We start from the raw sequence: 21663 nt of genomic DNA, 5'->3' as shown, positions 1-21663 counted from the left end.
TTTTGACAGGCCTATAATGAAGGAGGAGTTTGTAAATGCTGACATAAACATTTTGAAAACCTAGAGAGGTGATTATTTAATGCTGTTTAGGAAGTCAGCCGATGCACAGTCAACAGAACAGTCTTCTGTGAAAATATTTACTCAAGCAAATTTCCTCAGGAGGAAACAAATGTCCGCTTTGCAGTGGAACTTGACTATCAAGGGCCTGGTGTCATAAGGACTCTCCAAGTTCCTTTGCCTTTTTAGATCCCTATAATGTACATTTTTCTGCATAACACAGAGCCAAGCCAAAAGGTTTCTCAGTCAATTTTCTCTTTTTCATAACCCAGTCTTTGCTTTCCAAATGACATAGCTTCGTTTCTACGAAAAGAGATGCTGAAGCTATCTGGAACCTTTCTCCTCTGACCTGACATCCAATCTCTGTACTTTCTCATTAGTGAGGGAATGGACCCTGTGCTGCTTAAAGGTATCTATTCTTCCTTGCTAAATTCCAAAGGAGAGCCTTGGCACTGCAAGCAGGTAGTCAAGGGATGAGGGGCTGGGGCACTTGTTTCATTCACTTGTTTTCTCCTGCTCTGGAGGGTAAGACTCGAACCAGTGGCTTCAAGTTACAAGAAGGAAGATTCTCACTTAACATCGGGAATAACTTTCTGACAGTAAGAGCTGTTTGGCAGTGGAACAGACTCCCTCAGGAGGTTGTGGACTCATCTTCATTGGAGGTTTGTCAGATGGCCATCTGTCATGGATGATTTAGTTGAGATTCCTGCATTTCAGGGGGTTGGACTACATGACTCTTGGGGTCACTTCCAACTCTGCAATTCCAGAGGACTTTGGATGTTGGCCCTCTTCCTTACTCAGGCTGGGGCCGTAGGAGTGGCCTCCAAGGACATTCATGGAGGAAAGTTGGTTTGTAAATTACACCCGACCCCATGTTACTCTAAGATCCCTTTCCCTATTGTGTCAGCACAACAAGCCTGTGAGGTAAGTTGGGTTGAGCGATAATGAATGCCACAATGTGGTTCTCTCTTGTGTCCTATTCAGGCGTGCCTACGAGGGTGGTGGGACTGAGAGAGAGGTTTACCCAAAAGATATCAGAACCTGGGAATGCTCATGTAGAGAGGTATGGTCCTTCAGATGTCTGGATCTAAGCTGTATAGGGTTTTGTAAGTCAAAACCAGTGCTGTGAATCTTGCCCGGAAATGGAGAATTAGCCAGTGGAGCTATTGCAACAAGGCATTTCTGTTCTTCTTATAACTGGCTCCAGTCAGCAACCTGGCTGCAGCATCTCAGACCTGCTGAGGTTTCCAAACACTTTCCAAAGGAAGTTCCATGTAAAGTGTGTTACAGTAATCCCAACATGATGCAACCAAGGCTGCTGGAATAGCTCAGTTGGAAGATCATGAGACTCTTAATCTCAGAGTCACGGGTTTGAGCCCCACATTGCATTGCAGGGGGCTGGACTAGATGACCCCGGGGGTCCATTGCAGCTCTACAATTCTGTGATTCTATGGCATATATCAGTGTGGTCCCATCAGACATCTCTAGGAACAGGTGCAGCTGGTGCACTAATTTTTACTGCAAATGGGTAAATTCTCTCCAAGCCACCATGGAAACTTGGGTGTCTAGACTAAGCATTGAATCTTGGAGTACATGCAAGAGGAATAACCTGAGTTTTCAGGAGGAGAGGAACCCCATCCAGTATGGGTTGAATCCCTGTTCTTTGATCTGCTTTTTGACTGATTAGGCGCACCCCTGTCTTGTCTGAATTCAGCTTCAATTTGTTCTCCACAATCCAGTCCGTTACTGGTGGATACTGGCTTAGCACAGAAACAGCCTCCTCAGATGCAGATGGAAAGGAGAGATAAAGTTGGGCACTAGCGTATTGGTGGCCCCAGGCCCCAGCCAAAGTCCAGCACTCTTTCCACCACTCCACAGCGCTTTGCTTGCCTAAGAGATTGTGAGCTGATTTTCTAGCAAGCATCTAGCGAGACTGTTTAGCGAGGTTTAAAAAGTGAGGGGGAGAAGATCAGTTCAGCTGAAGATTCTTCCACCACCTCAGTCCAATGGTGGCTGTAGAAAGAAACTGTGCTCCCCCCCTCCACCCCTTGCACTGCACATTGTAAGTCAAAAACCCTTGTTCCACCAGGAAGCCCATTACTCCTGGAGCAATTTCCAATAGTAGCTGGAGTGCTCCAAATGTCCTCAGGGGGTGGAATCCATCACGCAGTGTGCTGAATCCCGTCAAGGAAGCCTGGGAGAAAGGGTCAAGTGGTCCGCTGCCATGCTGTTGGAGCTCATCAGAGACATATTTAATTTAATTAAGGTTGTCAGTGCTATTGATTTTGGCAGTTTCAATTACTGTGCTGTTACGGCTTCTGGATCTACTGATCTGTGATGAGCCATATCAGCACCAGCACACATGGAGGAAAAAGCCCTTTGTCTCCTTTAAAAGCTGACACATCTGCCATCGGCCATAACTTATTACTTTTATCCAGCCCAGCTCCTCTTCTGTTCCTCATAATTAATTTCTCATTAGACAGCTCTTTATTGTTTAATTTGTGCAGTTTATAATCAAATTGGGCACATTAATTGTCGCTGAATTTAAGGCTAATGAAAAATAAAGGTTTTCAATAACTTACTCTTCCATTATTCCAGACAAGATAAAGTAAAACACTTTAAGGATTGTCAGCTTTTTAAATTATAAATTAGGTTGTTTAAAGAGCATGGGCATTTAGGAAGCCGTTATCACACATTTAGTAATTATAAATCCTGGCCTCCAATACAATTATTGGGATTATATTTACAATTCCTCTTTGCTTCCCCCATCCCACAGTCTTGTTATTTAACTGTGTTACATCTTATTGCTGTTAGTCAAAAATAACTGAGTTCTGAGATAATGAAGGGTCTTTTACATGCATAATTGCACACCATAACTAACTCTGAAGAAGTCAATAAAGTTATGAAGTAATACTTGAAGTTACAAGCAAACAGCTGTAAACTAATGCAAAGCATCTCAGATATGTGTTTTCTTTCTTTCAGATTCTGGAGGGTTCTGGAGGACTGAGTCCTTTCCGATGGAGATAGTTGGTGCTGTGTCACGGCCAAAATCCTGTGGCAGGAAAATTGGACTGCAGTCTCACCTTTGCCCTGAATTCAGTGAGTAGCTTTAGGCAGACCCTTTTTCTATTAGTCTGTGGTTTGACCACATTACATATGAACACATTAGGAGATCTGTGGTGAGGTGTCATCAATGCGCTAAGGATACCCAGCTTTATTTCTCTGCAATATCTGCATCAGAAGAGGTCATGCCAGCCCTGGACTCGCAGTGGTGGGCTGGATAAGAGCCAGCAAACTGGTGCTGAATCCTGACAAGCTAAAAGTGTTGATGGCCCCCATGCCTGAGAGCTGGTCAACAGCTTGCTTTGGATGGTGTCGTTTCCCCCCTGAAGGAGCAGCTTCATAGTCTGGGGGTCCTCTTGGATCTATCTCTGTCACTAGACAGGCGACCTCAATGACTATGAGTGCCTTTTACGAACTTCAGCTAGAAGGCAGGTTTGCCCATTTCTGGGCTGGATAGCCTGATCACTGATGTCCACGCACTGTCGGGCTGGACTACTGCAATGCACTCTTTGTGGAGCTGCCCCTGAGATTGGCCTGGAGCTGCAGCTAGTGCATTGGGGAGAAATAGTGCCACCAATATCCAGCAGCTTCTGAAAAAAACTTCACTAGCTGCCAATTAGCTGCCAGGCTAAGCTCAAGGTGCAGAACATTTCCACCCACTATTGTGATCGAAACAATAACTGGGAGCCACAGCAATAAAGTATTGCTGGGAAAATTAGATTTCCCTACCACAAAAATGCTTAAAGAAAGATACTTGGATCCTGAGGTTGAAAGAACTCCCTCCCCCGCAATTTACTCTTCAGATGACTTTTGCTATGTCCATGTGTTTCACCAGGAGCTAAAAGATATGTTTTTGTTGCCTCCCCTCCGCTCACTGCCAATGCCTCTATTAATTGGTTTCAAATGCTGGCAGGCCTGTGAAACATGGCCTTGTGAGTCTAGTTCCTTATATGATTTTTATTAAAATTCACTTTGTGTCCAAAGCACATGAGATTTACAGCTGAAAGTAATAGATTGATTCTTACTAAGGCATAAATCTGCTAACGGTTTATGGAGGCTTGTTGATATTAGAAGGTTGGTGAAAGTCACTGCAATCGTCCAGCCGAAGAGCCGTCTGTTATGCCCCTTAATGCATTTGCTTAATTGGATAAATTGTACACGGCTTCTGAGAATACAAACAGAGGTGTGGGAGGTGGAGATACTCTGCTTGGTGCACAGTTTCTCCTTCCACGCCCTTCCTCTCAAAAAAATGAAAATGAAGAGGAGGTGGAAGGGAACAAGAGAGGCAGCCCTGCAGTTTGCTACCTTGCAGTTGAAGCAATTTGTTTTCCTGTAGCCATGGAGAAGCCCTGCCTTGCCTCTGGGAAGGAAGGAAGGAAGGGGGACAGAAGCCTTTGGGGAAAACTTTAAACTAAAGCCACTAGCGGTTGATGAATGGGGAAGGCAGGAAGGTAGCAAATGTATGGATTTAGGGTTGCTGTTGGTAATTTTTTCAACGACTATGAAGAATATAAGAAACAGGAGGGGTTCAGGGGGAAATATGAGGTTTAGTCTTGGATATACAGTGGTACCTTGGTTTGCATTTGTCTTGGTTTGCATACGTTTTGGATTACAAACACATCAAACCCGGAAGTGCGTGTCCTGGTTTGCAACCTTTTTTTGGATTATAACCCTTTTTTTTTTGGATCACAAACAATTTTTGGGGGGGAGGCCCCATTCGTGAAAGTGTGCCTTGGGTTACAACCTGTTTTGGTTTACAAATGGACCTCTGGAACGGATCATGGTTGTAAACCAAGGTACCACTGTATTCAGCTTGAGATGATGAAGAAGCACTGAAGGGGGAAGATCAGAGAGACTCTTGGAAATGGAGGAGTGGAGCAAGGCAAGAGAAGAGTTGGGTGTCACAGGCTGTGATGAGATTAGACAGTAGGAAACGGACAGAAAGAAAATCACAGAGGATCAAAGAGAGAGAGGGAAAGTGAGGAAGGACTTCCCATGAGGAGAAACTGAAAGAATGATTGGGCAGCTAGGAAGCAAACTGTGATGGACAGCTGAAGCAGTCACTGGGGGTCAGTAACTGTGCTTAGTAATTCTTTTTCTGAAAAGGGGGCGGTAGGCCAAAAAAGTTTGGGAACGTCTGAGAGAGCAGCAGGGAGAAAATAATTAGAGAGCGGGTTCTGATCTATGTGCAACATCCACTCTGAGGAAAATATCTACAGGTAGAAAAAGGTGTCTCTGACCTTAGATAGAAAGGCAGTGTTTAGTGTCTTGTGAGAGTATTAAGCCAGGAGTTAACTGGAGGGCTGGGTTTGAGCAAGGAGAAGTAGAGCTGGGAGGATACTGTCTACTTGGGTCTCATTTCAGTCAGGAGGGGAGAGATCTTCTAGAAAGAGAAGAATCCAAATCCAGTCCAGAGGAGTGTGGTGACCCCCTGGGTGTGTTGTTATTGTGCTGCTATAAGTACCTCTGGAGTGTGACTGCTAGAAGGTTGGGGAACTGACAGAAAGTGCTACCTTGGTTAAGAACCAAAGTATTAAGCTGTAACACTTATGCAACAATTAAGTTAAGGAACTGAAGTGAAATAACTTGAAATAAGCTAAGCATTTACCAACTAGTCTAGAAACCTGTAATATCTAACTGAAGAGTAATAACTAAAAATAAGCAACTGAAAATTCAAAGAAGCAAGCTGTGTGTTTACTACCTTGTTTAGAAGCCTGTAGCATCCACTGGTTTTAGTATGATTATTAATAACTGTTTCCTAAAAGAAGTTGATCTCTTGACAAATCCTTTGCTTGACTAACTTTGTCCTATATGATAAATCTTTCTTATTTGTTCAACTTCTGCATGAGTCTCCAAGTATCAAAGTTTTACCTCATTCAAAACCCATAACCTGTGGTGCATATAGAGGGTCTACAGTGGAAGAACCTACTGAAGATGAAACTCCAGAGGTGGAGGGCATAAGGGGAATCAAGCAAGGAATAAACTGTATTGAAGGCAGTAGAGAAGTCAAGGAGGATGGGGACTGAGCAGAGACATTTGGATTTATGCGTGCGAAGATCATCAGTGATTTGGGGGAGGATAGCTTCAGTGCCAAGGGACGCGGGTGGCGCTGTGGGCTAAAGCCTCAACGCCTAGGGCTTGCCGATCGAAAGGTCGGCGGTTCGAATCCCCGCGGCGGGGTGCGCTCCCGCTGTTCGGTCCCAGCGCCTGCCCACCTAGCAGTTCGAAAGCACCCCCGGGTGCAAGTAGATAAATAGGTACCGCTTACCAGCGGGAAGGTAAACGGCGTTCCGTGTGCGGCTCTGGCTCGCCAGAGCTGCGATGTCACGCTGGCCACATGACCCGGAAGTGTCCCCGGACAGCGCTGGCCCCCGGCCAATAAATGTGAGATGGGCGCACAAACCCCACAGTCTGTCAAGACTGGCCCGTTCGGGCAGGGGTACCTTTACCTTTACCTAGCTTCAGTGCCATGGTGAGTGGAGGGTGGAAGGCAGATTGGAGGGGGCCAAGAGCACAGCTAGAGGCGAGAAAGGTCTCCTCTAGATGACCTGTTTATTCAGCATTTATCCAGATTTGTCTGCATGAGGTTTACATGTTGGTTAGACTAAGCCTGGTCTTTTCTGACAATGAACATTCATTCTGCATTCATCCTGTTTTGCTTTCAGGGTGTTTACATGTCTTCCCATGAGTTTATCCCACATGAAGTGCCCCCCATTATATTGGAACAAATGTAGCATCACTCTCAATGCCAGCATGCTGAGCACTGATTTGCACATCTCTATGGAGAGCTAAGTTTCCATTTTACAATGCCAGTCTTTCCTGACGACACGTCAGACTGATCCAGTAACCAGTTGCATTAGTAACCTGATACTCCCTTGAGTTTATAACTGGTAATTTGGGCCAACAGCAATGCGCTGAGCCACGTAACATCTGCAGGCATTAAGTAGCACAAAACTTTACAGTGCTGATTGCAAATATTGTCAGCCATTCAAAATATTTTATAGTCACACATACGTTCCAAAAGCCATTCCAGTAGCTCTGTCTTTGATCTACTTCAGAGCCTATCTCTAAATAGGATCCTTGTAATAGCACAGGGTGCCATTTTCTAGAAATTAAGTACTTAGGGAACAGATCCTTTTCATTGACTAATGGCGTGTGGGCCAGATGCTGATCCAGTTACCAGTTTTAGAGTGGTGTAATTTATCCTGACCTGCAGCTGAATAAGGGAAGCACTTCAGACATTCATACATATCAAAGACAAAAAGCGAAAACTCCCATAACTGTCATGTCCCCTGCACCCCCCCTTTCTAGGCCTCTTATGTAATTCATCCAAGGTTAGTCCTTTACAGCCAGTTATTTTAAATGGGGGAAATTATTGGAAAGGTGTTGCCCAGTGTATATATGGGCATAGCCCATATAACTGATAGATTAAGAAGAGATTGTGGATGGTTCAAAATTCTGAACCCAAGTTTTATGTTACTCTGCTACTGGAAGCTCCCTTTGTCAGAAACAGTGCTGACTTTTTTACAAAGGGGAAACATGGCCATGGCAGGTCTCGTCTAAAGACTTATGCACCTTGAACCCCAATATTCACTGAGAACCTGGGAGATAAAAAGTGATCCTGACAAAACAATGGATAACCTTGTTGGATGCTGAGGCTCTGGCGAAGGCAAGTGACAGCACCTAGTGGGGAGGGCAGAGTTTGCTTCATCTGCATGGCTGTAAGGCCAGTAACAAGCTCTTATCAAGCCAGCTGGAAAACTGCTGAGCCCTTGATTCTGGATCCTCAGTCTGAGATCTAATGCCTTTCCCCTGAGATACTTAGAAGGAGGCTAAACCTTCTAGATTCCCTTAAATGTCTCAGGCTTTGAGATGTGGCCAAGCTGTGAACCTGCTCCTAAGTAAGAATTTGTAGGATTGCGGTCTTAGTATGTTATAGTTTTATATCTTTATATATTGCAAAATTCTTTCAGAGCCAATTTGGACATGTTGTAAAAGGCTTAAATTCTGAAACTGAATGAATGAATTTTCACGGAATCAAGCCTATTGTGCTAGATTAGTGGTTGTTGGGAAGGAAAGGTGAGAATGATTTCATAGGTACTTGGCTAGCTGTGTTTCCATTTACTGTCTTGGCCTTGAAGATGGAGACCAGTGATGGGGTCAAGGGCCTTTGGTGACTCACTAAGCAGAATGCAGGCAATTCATGACCTGCAGTTGTACCTGAAAGAAACATTCTATTACATGCACATGATTCACTTTTGGATGTTTCCAATTAAGTGCAACCAGGATGCTTCCTGAACCTTGAAAGGTTCTGGGCAAATTCTGTCAGGCTGTGTGCTGGTGGTTCATTTCTCTGCACTATTTCCTGCAGTAATGACAAACTGGACATGCTGAAATTCTTGTTTTCAGTCCAAGACAAGTTGAATTTGGAGACTAAATCAAGAAGCAAGATTGCTGCAGTTGCAGGAGTCCAGGGGAAGTGAGAGAGAAAGAAGAGGAGCCATCATATATTTCCAGAAGAGGCAAGTGCCAAGCATGTAAGCCAGGCACCAATCTCACCCTCCTAACAGACTTTTTACTAGGGACCAAAGGTTCTACCCTTGTCCTATTCCTTAACTACTCCAAAGGTTCCCAATCTTTCCACTCTTACCTCTTTCACTGATTGGCTGTTTCTTTTAAGTTCCACTAGAACTCACCTCCAAGAGTGCATAAATGACTTGGATGAAGAAATTGAGGTGATGGTCATCTACTTTGCAGATAGCACCAAACTGGGTAGGGCAGAAGACCGAACCAGGATTCAAGATGACCTTAACAGATTGGAAAACTGGGCCGAAACTAACAAAGTGAATTTCAGTAGGGACAAATGTAAGGTTCTACACTTAGACAGGAAGAACCAGCTGCACAGATATAAGATGGGGGACATCTGGCTTGCCAGCAGGATCTAGGGGTCTTAGTAGACCACAAGCTTGCTGAGTCAACAGTGGGATGCAGCAGCAAAAAACCTTATGCTGTTAGGCTACATCAACACAAGTATAGAGTTCAGATCAAGGGAAGTCATGATACCACTCTATTCTTTCTTGGTCAGACTCAGAACACACCTGGAGTACTGCATCCTGTTACGGGCACCACAATTTTTATTCAAAATAAACTGCAAAAGAAATGCCATTGGTTTATGTGAATATAATTGCTCATCAGCAATGCATAAATCTTGCACATTCATCTTAAGTGTTGATGTGTCCCCAAATTGTATGTTTTCTTCACAGATGCAACTACAGAACACAGTGGTAAAAGGGCAAAGCCCAGAGCAAGTGCCTTTGATTCTTGGTATTAACAGCTACTGCTTTTGTTTACAGACATACTGTATTGCCTTCAAGTTTCACAAATGTTCTAGCAGACAAGGCCAACACAAATCAGCCTCCAACTGTGTTGGAAAGACAAACCAAGGATTAAAAGTGCATTACTCAAATAGGCAAGTACAGCCACAGGATAATCAATGAATGTGTGGGCTCAAAACTGATGCAGTTGAGTGGATCATTCAAGAAAGTTGGTGAATCCACATAGTACAGGCTAAGTGAATAACGGACGGAACACAAATCCATTCAAAACCTAACGTTCAAGAATATGAAGTATTCATTCTCTCTCTCTCTCTCTCTCTCTCTCTCTCTCTCTCACACACACACACACACACACACACTGCCAATGTTATGTAGTGGTTATTGTGGGAGACCATGTTTCAAATCCCACTCAACCATTCATCTGGGGCCATTAATTGGTTATCAGGTAACCTGCCATTATGACTACAAAATGGGGGAACATATGTTGCCCTACGCCCCAGGGACTAGAGGTGGAATATAAGTCAAACAAACAAACAAACAAACAAACAAACAAACAAGCAAACAAGCAAACAAGCAAACAAAAACACAACGGCAGACTTGCCCCACTTTCACACTGAATCACACCACCTTTTCTCTTTCTGATCTGAATTCCCACCTTCCCCGACTCTTCTTTCATTCTTTTTTCCTTTGCTTCTGTATCTCACTTACCTTCTTTCTTTCCTCCTTTCCCTCTTTCTCTTCTGCCATCTCTCTGCCCCCCTCCATCTCCTTACAGAGTTCAGGTTGTGTACACATTACCTGCTTAAAAAGCAGCCAGGTCATTTTTTTTCAATTCAGATCAAAGCTGGTTTGCGGGGTCTGCATCAAAGCCACAGTATTTCATTAGAGGATGGATGTGTGTATTATGGGTGACATTATGCACACTGCTTCCTAGACCAGTGGTGGAAGCACATGGGGGTGCAGAGTAAACTGAAGCCCCCTTCAGAAATTCTCCTCTGCGCATTCCAGGTAGGAGAAGGGCAGCACCCATGGGTGTCATTGTCAGTCTACCTGTCTTCACTGCCTTCACCCCACTTCACTGTCTTTGTGCATTGGATGGGAGATCAGGACAGGGGGAGGGAATATGTGCATGTGCTACTTCGTGTGATCAAGGGCTTCAGTTGCGCCAGAGTTCTTGATCACATGGAGGAACCTGCACGCATTCAGCTTATAGGTCCTCTCTTCCAACCTTCCGCAAAACACGCCAATGTCACGTGGGCAAAGTGTGCAGAGCCCTGCTCTCCCTTTCCCTGTTCTTGGAAAATGTGAAACTTCTGAAGGATCTTTTGTTGCAAATACCTGTGTAGCATCTGAGAAGGCCAGATCTCCTGTCTCCTACTCTGCCATTCTGGATGGCACTCAAATTCTGTCACATGAGACGGCTGCCTCCTCAGATTTGCTGGGGGGGGGGAGTGCATGCTTTCTCCTACAAAGCAACAATGCATGCAAGGGATTCTAAGAGGAAAAAGCCACTTACAGCCCAACAAGAACTGGTTTCTGTTTATGAAAACTGGCACTGAAGGCCGTGTGAAATGCGAAAAGCATCTGTCTCAGAGAGAGATCCGTTTTAAATGCATGTTGGTCTGCTCACAATCTGGATCATTTTTGCCTTGCAAATGTCCCAGTAGGAGTTTCAGGAGTCAGTTGCAGCCAATTGTACTCACTTCTCCTGCTCTCCTTCAAAAGGGATAAATCTTTCAAACCTTGTGAATAAACTGTGATTACATCTTCATTTGTCAGTAATGGGATTACCATGCCAGTGAAAGAGACTTCAGACAAACATACATGTTTAAGATGGGTGTAAATTACCCAAGGGGATTGGGAGGGGGGAATTCTTGGGGCTCTCCTGGCCCCAGCCCCCAACTCCAGCTTCTTTAGAAAGCTGGCCTGCGGCAACGAACTTGAATAGCCTGGGATCAGCTGACTGTTCCCTGCTGCGCGTTGTTGCTGTTTTCCTGTGCACATGCTCAGTGAACTGGAAAATACAATTATACACATCCAAGAGAACGGCTAGAGTTTTTGACTCTGGCTAACAAGCTAAGGATTTTTCAACTAATTGATTTTTATCTCTGTATGAAGAAGATGTCATAAATCTTCCTTGGCTAATAATAGTTAAGAGATAAAGGCTGTTCTGAAGAAATATAAGCTGGGCTGCTGCTTAAAACTCAGAAGGGGTACATGGGCTAAAGTGCAGAAAGCCTTAGGTAGCTGTTGATAAAGCAGAACAAACTGGGGGCCGAGGAGCCTGTAAAGAAATCAATTAGATTAAAGTTCATCCTGTGAAAGCTCTACTTAGGTCCTCTTAAAGATAAAGGAAGGCGAGAAGGCCCGAGAAGTTTTATTCGCTTGTTACGCTTCTAATGAGCAAGATGAGGAGGAAAGCCAAATGCATCCTGGAAAAATGAGCATTTGAAGGAGGAGGTTTTGGTTACACTGCTGGAATCGGGGCTTCTTTTCCCAGGTCCCAGGGCACATCACACGCATAAAGAAAAGCCTATTCAGGGCTTACAGAATCATAGAATCATAGAATCATAGTTGGAAGAGACCACAAGGGCCATCGAGTCCAACCCCCTGCCAAGCAGGAAACACCATCAGAGCACTCCTAACATATGGTTGTTGTAATGAATATAGGGGTTGCTCGTGCGTAAGTTGCCGCCACTCCTGGCTATGTTGCCTTGTTAAACCTTTTCTGTCTGGACAGCCCCTTCACTTCGTGGCTGCCTCAGTCGCTAGCAGAATCCGTCAGTGGGCGTTTCTTAAACCTTTACCAGCATAAAAGCTGTTTGACGCCAAGTCTCCTCCTACTCTCCCTGCGCGGAAGTCTTCTGCGCAGGGAGGGTGTGGGTAGCGGAGGACCCGTGCTCTCCCCGCTGGTGTCCAGCAAAGAGTCCTGGAGCCCTCTCGCCGATTCCCCCATCTGCCCCCCTTTATCCCTGGTGTTGCGCTGATTTCCTTCCCCCGCTGAGCTACCTCTCTCCCTGCTGGGTCCCTCTCCAGCATCACTTGAGAGCCTTCCCTCTGCCTCTGGCTCCGATGTCAGTTCCCTGACAGTTGTCAAGCCTCTGCTTAAAGAGCTCCAAAGAAGGAGACTCCACCACACTCCTTGGCAGCAAATTCCACTGTCGAACAGCTCTTACTGTCAGGAAGTTCTTCCTAATGTTTAGGTGGAATCTTCTTTCTTGTAGTTTGGATCCATTGCTCCGTGTCCGCTTCTCTGGAGCAGCAGAAAACAACCTTTCTCCCTCCTCTATATGACATCCTTTTATATATTTGAACATGGCTATCATATCACCCCTTAACCTCCTCTTCTCCAGGCTAAACATGCCCAGCTCCCTTAGCCGTTCCTCATAAGGCATCGTTTCCAGGCCTTTGACCATTTTGGTTGCCCTCGTCTGGACCCGTTCTAGTTTGTCAGTGTCCTTCTTGAACTGTGGTGCCCAGACATGAAGGGGAAACATTAGCAGGACCCCACTTTCACCCCACCATCACGCAGCTTCCCGGAATTCTGTGTCGCTTCTGCAGTGGGGATACCAAAGATCCGCCATACAATGAAGAGTCCTTCATTGGGTTCTAAACCACAACCATGGTTCAATTTTTTTAAAAAATAATATTTATTGAAAAAAGAGTTTTCTCAAAATTACAAAAATAAAAAACAAAATTACAAAAAGAAAAAACAAAAACAAAAGAAGAAAAAGAAAAAGCAAACCATCATTTTCAAATTATCCATTTTTGTTACCTTCTTTCCATGACCTCCTCTTCCTCCCTTCTCTTGTATCTTGATTAATAATTGTCACAGCAAATCCTTTTCATAATTCATAATATTCTGTCATTACATTACCTTACTCTATTATCATCTTAACTTATAAAAAACCTTAAAACTTAAAACTTAAATCTTATCTTTACCAACTTCTCATAACCATTACCTTTTTACCTAGTTCTTTAAACATTTTTTTTACAAGAGCCAAGTAATTTCATTTCAACATTTTTCCAACATTCATAAAACATTTCTGGTAATAGAAAAAAAAGGAGAATAAAAAACAATCCAATCTTCTTCTAGCGTCCCCTCCCCCCGGTCCCGGGATTGTCAGTCCTTTTTATCCCATTATTCTGGCACATTAACCTGGTGCTCTTACATCCGAGGCCTTCAAATCTCTTCCATGTCCCTTCCGCAACTTTTCTTCATATTTTCCTTTCACTCGTGGGAACTCCAGCTTAGTAATGTTTTTGACCCTTTTCAACAAATCAGCCCCTTTCTCATAGTCCAGACTAAGCTCCATGTAGTATTTTAAGACATGTTTCAAATTCCCTCCCAAATTGGAAGTCCCAACAGGTCCAAACCTCTGGCGGCCCATTGCCAGATTCGGAAAGTCCAAACATCCCTGCATAGGGGGGTCAGTCCAACCCCCCATTTCCAAGTCAATCCAAACTTTGTCTTTCCAAATCTGGTTTTTTCCATGTTCATTTATCAAATCCAAAGGTTCATTTCCCTGCTGGGCCAAAAGTCCCATCCCTGGCGCCCCAGATTCAGGAAAATCCTCTTCTTTCTGTTGTTCTGTCATGGCGCGCTCCTGTTTTGATTCCTGAGTGGGTTCCATATACTTTTCCAGTACCTGATCAAAGGTTCTGGCAGCATTAGTCATAAAAACCATCTTCTGGCTTAACTGACCCAATAGGGCATTTATTTTACAGAAAGCACCCAACAGTGCTTCTGAAGGCATTGTCCTGCAAGGTCACAAAATCCTTTCCCACAGTTGTAATCAGTGACAGCTGCAAGTTCCCAAGATTTGGTTACAGTTTCATCATTCCCCTCTAGGGGGGGAAACTTCTGATTGTTCTTTTCCTTGAAAACAACAGCAACAGAGTTTCTTTTTCAAGATGTTTTGTCCATATTAGTTCTTTTAAAAGACGAAAGGAAACAATGGAGTCATAATGTTTCTCTCCTTTTAACTATCTGTCAAAGCATTTATTTCTGGTCAATGAGCTTCAATCATCAAGTCTGACACCCCGCTCCAGGGTCAAGACGGTGAAAAAGTACTTTACTTTAACTTTATTTCTGCAGGTTTAAACAACTCAATAAAGAGACCCCCTTCTTCTCCTGCTTCCGAAGGGAGGTTCCGCGATTTTAAGTGCTGAAAGTCGATCCTTTAAAAGTAGATTTTTAAGGCTCTAGTTTGCGTTGTCTTTGCTTTGTTGTAGCTACAAGAAAACGGAAGGGTGACTTCCTGTTTAGCCCTTTCCGTTTCAGTACCGAATTAGGGTAAATTTTTTTTTAAAAGTCCAAGTTCCTTTTGTTTCGCCAATTCTTGTTTAAAATCCAAATATTTAGTGTTCCAGTACTCACGGTTGGTTATTTTAAGTGCCAAATTGTCCCAGGAAAAAGGCAGCGCTCTCCGGCAACGGCTGTGCGGCTTCGCTCCACAGAAAAAGCGATTGACTCACAGCACTGCACCACTTCCCCCTCTTCACTCCGGAGCCTGTTTATGGGCTCCTTTGTGGTTGGAGGGGCGCTAAGGGTGCCCGCCGAGTCCCACGGTCACAGGCTTCATCCGCCTGTGATTTCCAAAAGGGTCCCGGCTACGCCGCAGCGGAAAAGACCCGTTTCGTGCGGAGCTAGTCCCTCCAGGTCAGAGGGAGTCCGCCATCACCGGAGGCGCCACCCTGGAAGTCCCACAACCAGGGTTCTAAACCACACCTGGAGTTTCCATGAATCCTGGAGGCCCCCGCTGCCCTTGGAGACTGCAGAGCCAGGCACAGTGAGGTAACAGAGAGAGCAGGACCCTTCACTCTCCTGATCACAAGATGGAGATTGTGTGCTTTAAATTACTGGAGATGGCTTAAATCATGGGTAGGCAACCTAAGGCCTGGGGGCCGGATCCAGCCCAATCGCCTTCTCAATCCGGCCCACGGACGGGCCGGGAATCAGCATGTTTTTACATGAGCAGAATGTGTCCTTTTATTTAAAATGCATCTCTGGGTTTTTTGTGGGGCAAAGGAATGCGTTCATTCCCCCCCCCCAATATAGTCCGGCCCCCCACAAGGTCTGAGGGACAGTGGACCGGTCCGCTGCTGAAAAAGTTTGCTGACCTCTGGCTTAAATGCTTCCAAAAAAGCTGAATGATAGAAAGTGGATCAAAATCTGGGCGAAAACAAAAGGGCTAACTTCTTGTCAGCAATATGTTGTGATAAGGCACAGGCACAGGGGGAGACTTTGCTCATGCCTGAACACAGCTCCAAAGCTCCACAGCTCCACAGCTCCACAGCTCCAAAGCAAAACATCCTGCTTTGGAGCAACTTCAGAGTTTTGGAAGGGTGTTTCCCCACAGCCTCACCCACCCCAGTTCTCCATAAAGGGAAAGCTCCAGGTAGTAGGAAGAGGAGATTATGAGGGGCCTTGATAAGACAGAATATCAGAAATGGTGCAGTATTGCTGAACAGCTTGGTAGGTTTCTGGAGGAAACATCGGCATTAGATCCATTTCAGTCCGGTTTCCATCCTGGTTTTGGGACGGAGACGGTTCTGGTTGCCCTAACAGATGATATCCGTAGACAACTGGATCGAGGCGGGTCAGGGCTGCTGATCCTTTTAGATTTGTCAGCAACCTTTGACATGGTCGATCATGATCTTCTGGACCATCGCCTCGCAGATGTGGGGATCCAGGGCATAGCCCGTAACTGGTTGTGCTCTTTTATCTCTGGTCGGGGACAGAGGGTGGCACTAGGGAGGGAAATGTCGTCACGCCACTCCTTGGTGTGTGGAGTGCCACAGGGCGCAATTCTCTCCCCGATGCTTTTTAACATCTTTATGCGCCCCCTTGCCCAGATTATCCAGAGCTTTGGGCTGGGCTGTCACCAATATGCTGATGACACTCAGCTCTATCTGCTGATGGATGGCCACACTGACTCGGCCCCGGACACACTGACCAGATGCTTGGAAGCTGTGGCTGGATGGTTTCGTGGGAGCCGATTGAAACTAAATCCTTCGAAGACAGAGGTCCTATGGCTGGGTCGGGATGGTATGGGGATGAGGGACCAACTCCCTTCTCTTGAGGGGGCCCAGTTAGTGCCATTGCCTTCCGTTAAGAGTTTGGGTGTAATCCTTGACGCCTCCCTTTCCATGGAGGCGCAGGTTACAGCAACAGCCAAGGCGACATTTTTCCACCTTCGCCGCATCAAGCAGTTGGTCCCTTACCTTTCCCGCCCCGACCTGGCCACAGTGATCCATGCGACAGTCATCTCCAGGCTTGACTACTGTAATTCGCTCTATGCGGGGCTGCCCTTGAAGCTGTCCCAGAACCTCCAGCGGGTACAGAATGCTGCAGCGAGGCTCCTCACAGGGTCTCTGCCATGGGAGCATATTCATCCAGTGCTTTACAAGCTGCACTGGCTCCCGGTGGAGTACAGGGTCAGATTTAAGGTGCTGCTTTTGACCTTTAAAGCCCTTCACGGCCTAGGACCCTCGTACCTACGGGACCGCCTCGCCTGGTATGCCCCACGGAGAGCCTCAAGGTCCATAAATAACAACACCCTAGTGGTCCCAGGCCCTAAGGAAGTTAGATTGGCTTCAACCAGAGCCAGGGCCTTTTCAGCACTGGCCCCAACTTGGTGGAACGCTCTGTCTCATGAGACCAGGGCCCTGCAGGATCTGATTTCTTTCCGCAGGGCCTGTAAGACAGAGTTGTTCCGCCTGGCCTTTGGCTTGGAGCCAATTTGATTCCCTCCCCCCCCCATTTTCTTTTTTCTTTTCCTTCTCCTGCAATGAGGCTACATTTTAATATTTTAATGTTCCATTATTTTAATGTTGTATTTTATTTTGTTTTTAAGTTGTAATCATTCATCTTGTTTTTATTATTGCTTGTAAGCCGCTCTGAGCCCGGCCTTGGCTGGGGAGGGCGGGGTATAAATAAAAAATTATTATTATTATTATTATTATTATTATTATTATTATTATTATTATTTATGGTTCACTTCCGAGTTGCCTCACGCAGGAAAAGGATGCGAAGTTGATGGCATTTTTTTGCAGCTCCAATTTCAATGTGGTATTTCATCCTTGGGAGGGGCAGGGGAAGAGATGGACTCCTGTATTTCCGCACACACATACTCAATGAAAGGAAGGGCGGTTTTGAGCTGAAAAATGATAAAAGGGGTGGGGGAAGGTTGGTTCAGCTCCTGCTTTGTATGCAGAAAGTCCCAGATCCAATTCCTGGCCTCTCCAGGTAGGGCTGTTAGAGATCCCGGTCTGAATAATAATAATAATAATAATAATAATAATAATAATAATAATAATTTATTATTTATACCCTGCCCATCTGGCTGGGTTTCCTCAGCCACTCCAACAGAATATTAAAATACAATAGTCTTTTAAGCATCAAAAGCTTCCCTAAACAGGGCTGCCTTCAGAAATTCTGAAGAACCTCTGCTGGTCTGTGTAATAATAATAATAATAATAATTTGCCATCATGACTGGAATTTATATATAGGCAATTTCAAGCAAATACAAGCACCTTGGAGTGAAGTTATATGAAATCAGAGCACGCTATGTACACTCAATAAAGCAAAAGGCTATTAAATAGATGAGAGTTATACTTCATTATAAAAATGACTAAACATTAAAAAGGAGACATTATCCATTGTACAGTGTAGTGGGTTGCAAACCCTGACATAACCACTCTAGCAAAACCCATAATAGTCATTGTAGGCGAGTCTCTTTTCATGGCCCAAACATCATCAGTTTCTTTTGGGATTTGAATCAGTGGGCATTTTTGCTAATCTCTAATTATTAAGGTCAATCTCAGGTCCGTCTTAGTTGACTGGTCTATAAGATGTAACTTTATTTTGGCCAGATAGAATTATTGTAGATGGGTCATGTGATATTGCCCTTTCCTTTCACTTAGAATCTTTGGGGATTATGAAAGTGAAGGGTGTAGAAAAACTCACACAATACTCAGCAAATTAGTCCATCTGTCAGTCACTTAGTCACTTCTGGAGCTCAGCATGGAGGACTCTCTGCAAGTAAAGGATGGTGAGAAAAATCGCAGGACAGGAATTCCCTGAAGGTGAGTTTGCAAATGTTGCTTTAAACCAACTGAATAATTGTCCTAAGGTGGCACAAGACTCTTGGTTGTTTTACTGCAAAAGCCTAGCGCAGTTACCTATTTTTCTGTGCTGGCTTTCTTCACTTCAGAATGAAACTTAATCTACTTAGGAACTTTTTGTTGTTTACAATCATTTAACTCATTGATCACCAAATGTGGAGAAGACTGAATGAATGGGTTAAAACTACAGCGGCTGTGTTGACATGATTGCACATATTTCTAATCTGAGGATGTCTACTGCAGTTTATGGAAGGAAACAGATCCAAATCCATTGACTGTTTATATGAGGACACGCTGAAAAACTGTGGTCAGATAAAATACGAAGAAAATATCACAGCTAGAAACCATTTCTGAGAAATAAATTATAGAGTTGGAGGAAAGCTTAGCTTAAAGATGTTTTTGGCCCAGTCAAATAGCACTTTCCCTTGGAATGTTTCAGCACAATAAAAAAAATGGCTTCTTCTCAACAGGGAGAGAATAGACTAACTTGGAATATTTTGGATTCCATTCAGCTTTTTGTCTCCAAGTCTGCTTTCCCACCACATTTGCATGCCTCCCTCTTGTAAAATATTTTGTCAGGGGAGACGTAGAGCCCAAAACAAGGGCAATCAAACTTGCTTCAATTATCTTACTAGAAAAAATGTGGTTCTGAGCCTTTACAATTTTTTCTAATAATAATGTCAAAGATTAACACTGTCTGATTTGAGGGACTAAAATATTTTAATGTTTACAAACATGGGGCACAATCTCACCAAAATTAAGAACTTTTAAATCTCTTTTATTTCAGTGGGATGGAGTTAAACACATTTAGTTCCAGCATTTGAGGATTTAATTTTTTACTAGAGTAATTTTTTCATTCTCATGAGTAATTGGTGCACTTCACAACTTTGGTATAATGACTTTTGTTTGTGCCATTTAATTTCTATTTCTATTCCAGGTGATTAACCTTGCAGTGAGCCTCAAATAGTCAAGACACCACATTTCCCAGAAAAATGTTGGTCCTTTTCTGTCTATTCCAGGACAAGGCCATGAGCTGAGCTCTCAATTGCAGGGTCACCAGTTTTGGGCTATGTACACATTAGCAGCTTAAAACACAGCGAAGTCACACACACACAACCCTGCTGCATTTCCAGTTGCATTTTTGTGTTGCTGTACAGACTGGAGGGGAGCAGAGATAGTTTCACCTGATGCACATTACCTGATTTGTTTCCCTGCACCTGCAACCCCTCATAACTCCTATTCAATGAAGTTATCATCTACACATATACAATGATTATCTCAAATGTACACACTTCAGCTTAACCACGGCATACATTTTCAAATCAGATGGAAGCTGATCTGAAGGAAAATGCATCAAACAGCGGTATTTTTCTAGAAGCTACAGGATATATATGGATTGTGACTAACATCACGGAAGTGCACTGGAGCCAGAGTAATTGGTAACATCTGGCATTTGGAAGAAGGGTCACTAGGTGCACTGTGCTTGGGGGCCAGCATCTTGACACTGTAGGACAGGCACGTCCAACAGGTAGATCGTGATCTACCGGTAGATCACTGGACATCTGTGGTAGATCACTGGCTCAAATTTTTTGCCCCGCACCCCCCAAAAATGGGGCTTTCTCCTTCCTAGAAAAAGCTCAACAACTTAGACCTGAACCCCCCAAAAGGGGGTAGTTCACTGCCGCCAGTCTTTAACTCCGTGAGTAGAAGTTGGAAGTTGGCCACCCCTGCTGTAGTAGAATAAAGAATTCATAAAGCTGGAAGTAAGCTAAGTGGATATTTGGATATTTTTCTCTATGGCTACCATTAATTATATTCTTGACCATACTCCAAGAGGAAGCTATTACTAGTAGTGTCCATGTATTGTCATGTGTGATCATAAGTCATCTTATGTGATAAGGGTTTTGGTGAATCTTTCCATGTCTGTTGTGTTTGCGTGTGTGCGCGCGCATGCACACAGAAATATGAAAGCAGGGAAGGGGAGAAAGAGCCCATGCATGACTTGACCTGTCTTAAGGCTTGGCTCACCTTGCCTTCTTCAGTTATCTGCTCATCCTCTTTCTGTGTTTTGTGTAGTACTTCTGGGCATCCAGCCACCATCTTGAACTTGCTCCCCATATCCTGGAATTTGAGTCATTTTGCACCATGGGGGGAAATTATCATGGTGGCCTGTATTTCTGCCCCAATGGCTTGGGTTGGCATTGAGACAGCTGCCCAGATTGTTTAGAAATACAGCCATTTTCAGCCCTGTTGAGGAGACATTTCCCAGCATGCCTGGCTTAGTGGAAGATGTCAAGACTATCAGAGCCTGACCTCTGCCTGTATAGCTGGAACCACTCAATAACTGCTGAGGTCTGCTCCCATACGGAGGACTGAACAACCACAAGCTTTCTGGCAAGAACATTCTGGAACATTCTGGTGTTGTTTCACCTACCAAGGCTGGGCAGCGGCTCCTTCCTGGGATGAACAGCTCTGTGGCCCTGCCATTCTCTGGTTCTGCCTTTGGCTTGTCCTCTCCTTCTGATTGGCTCCTGGTTCCTCTTCCAGTCATGGCTATTTGGCAAAGCCAGACTCCTTGCTCTCAACGGCCACCTCCCTCCATACTGCTGCCCACAGCCTAGCTCTGCATCTCTGCTACCCATTATGGATAACTGTCTCTGAGGTGCGTGAAACAGTTGTTGACATGCTCTGGTCACCACCAGGGAAGAAGACAGTGTTGTTGGGAAAGGAGTCCAGGTCACCTGCATGGGCCTCCTTGAAGGTTTCCATTTGATGTTCCCTGGACTGAAACGGAGTGTCAACACATTGTGATTATAATTTTTGTCACTGAGTTGGAATTAAGACTTTCAGCCCATCAGGACCACACAGGGCTCTGAAATTGTATCACACGGGACTCTTATCTCATTGGGATGAAAGAGAAACTTTGTCCTCCTGTCAGGAACTATTGTCATTTGGAGTTAGGTTCTTACACTGCGGGACACAAAAGCCACACACTGGGCAGAGGGGAAAGCACACACTGCATGGTTGACCATCAAGCTCATTTCATACATGTCAGCATCATTGTCCTGAGGAAATATG

At 44.6% G+C, this 21663-nt stretch overlaps 1 protein-coding gene and 1 long non-coding RNA gene across 2 annotated transcripts in view; one reads left to right on the top strand and one right to left on the bottom strand.

Moving 5' to 3' along the window:
* The window catches only part of SH3TC1 (SH3 domain and tetratricopeptide repeats 1), a 409292-nt gene that overhangs the window by 380731 nt on the left and 6898 nt on the right, over positions 1–21663 (bottom strand). The gene's annotated exons all lie outside the window — the stretch shown is intronic.
* Positions 961–9380, top strand: LOC309541157. Its single transcript, XR_014223651.1, has 3 exons — positions 961–1120; positions 3040–3156; positions 8530–9380. It is a non-coding gene; the product is annotated as an uncharacterized lncRNA (long non-coding RNA).

The sequence above is a fragment of the Podarcis vaucheri genome (assembly GCF_965113315.1).
Source record: "Podarcis vaucheri genome assembly, chromosome: 9".
In the NCBI taxonomy this organism is placed as follows: Eukaryota; Metazoa; Chordata; class Lepidosauria; order Squamata; family Lacertidae; genus Podarcis; species Podarcis vaucheri.
The sequence above is the reverse complement of the archived record's forward strand: the minus strand, read 5'-3'. Positions and strand labels throughout refer to the sequence as shown.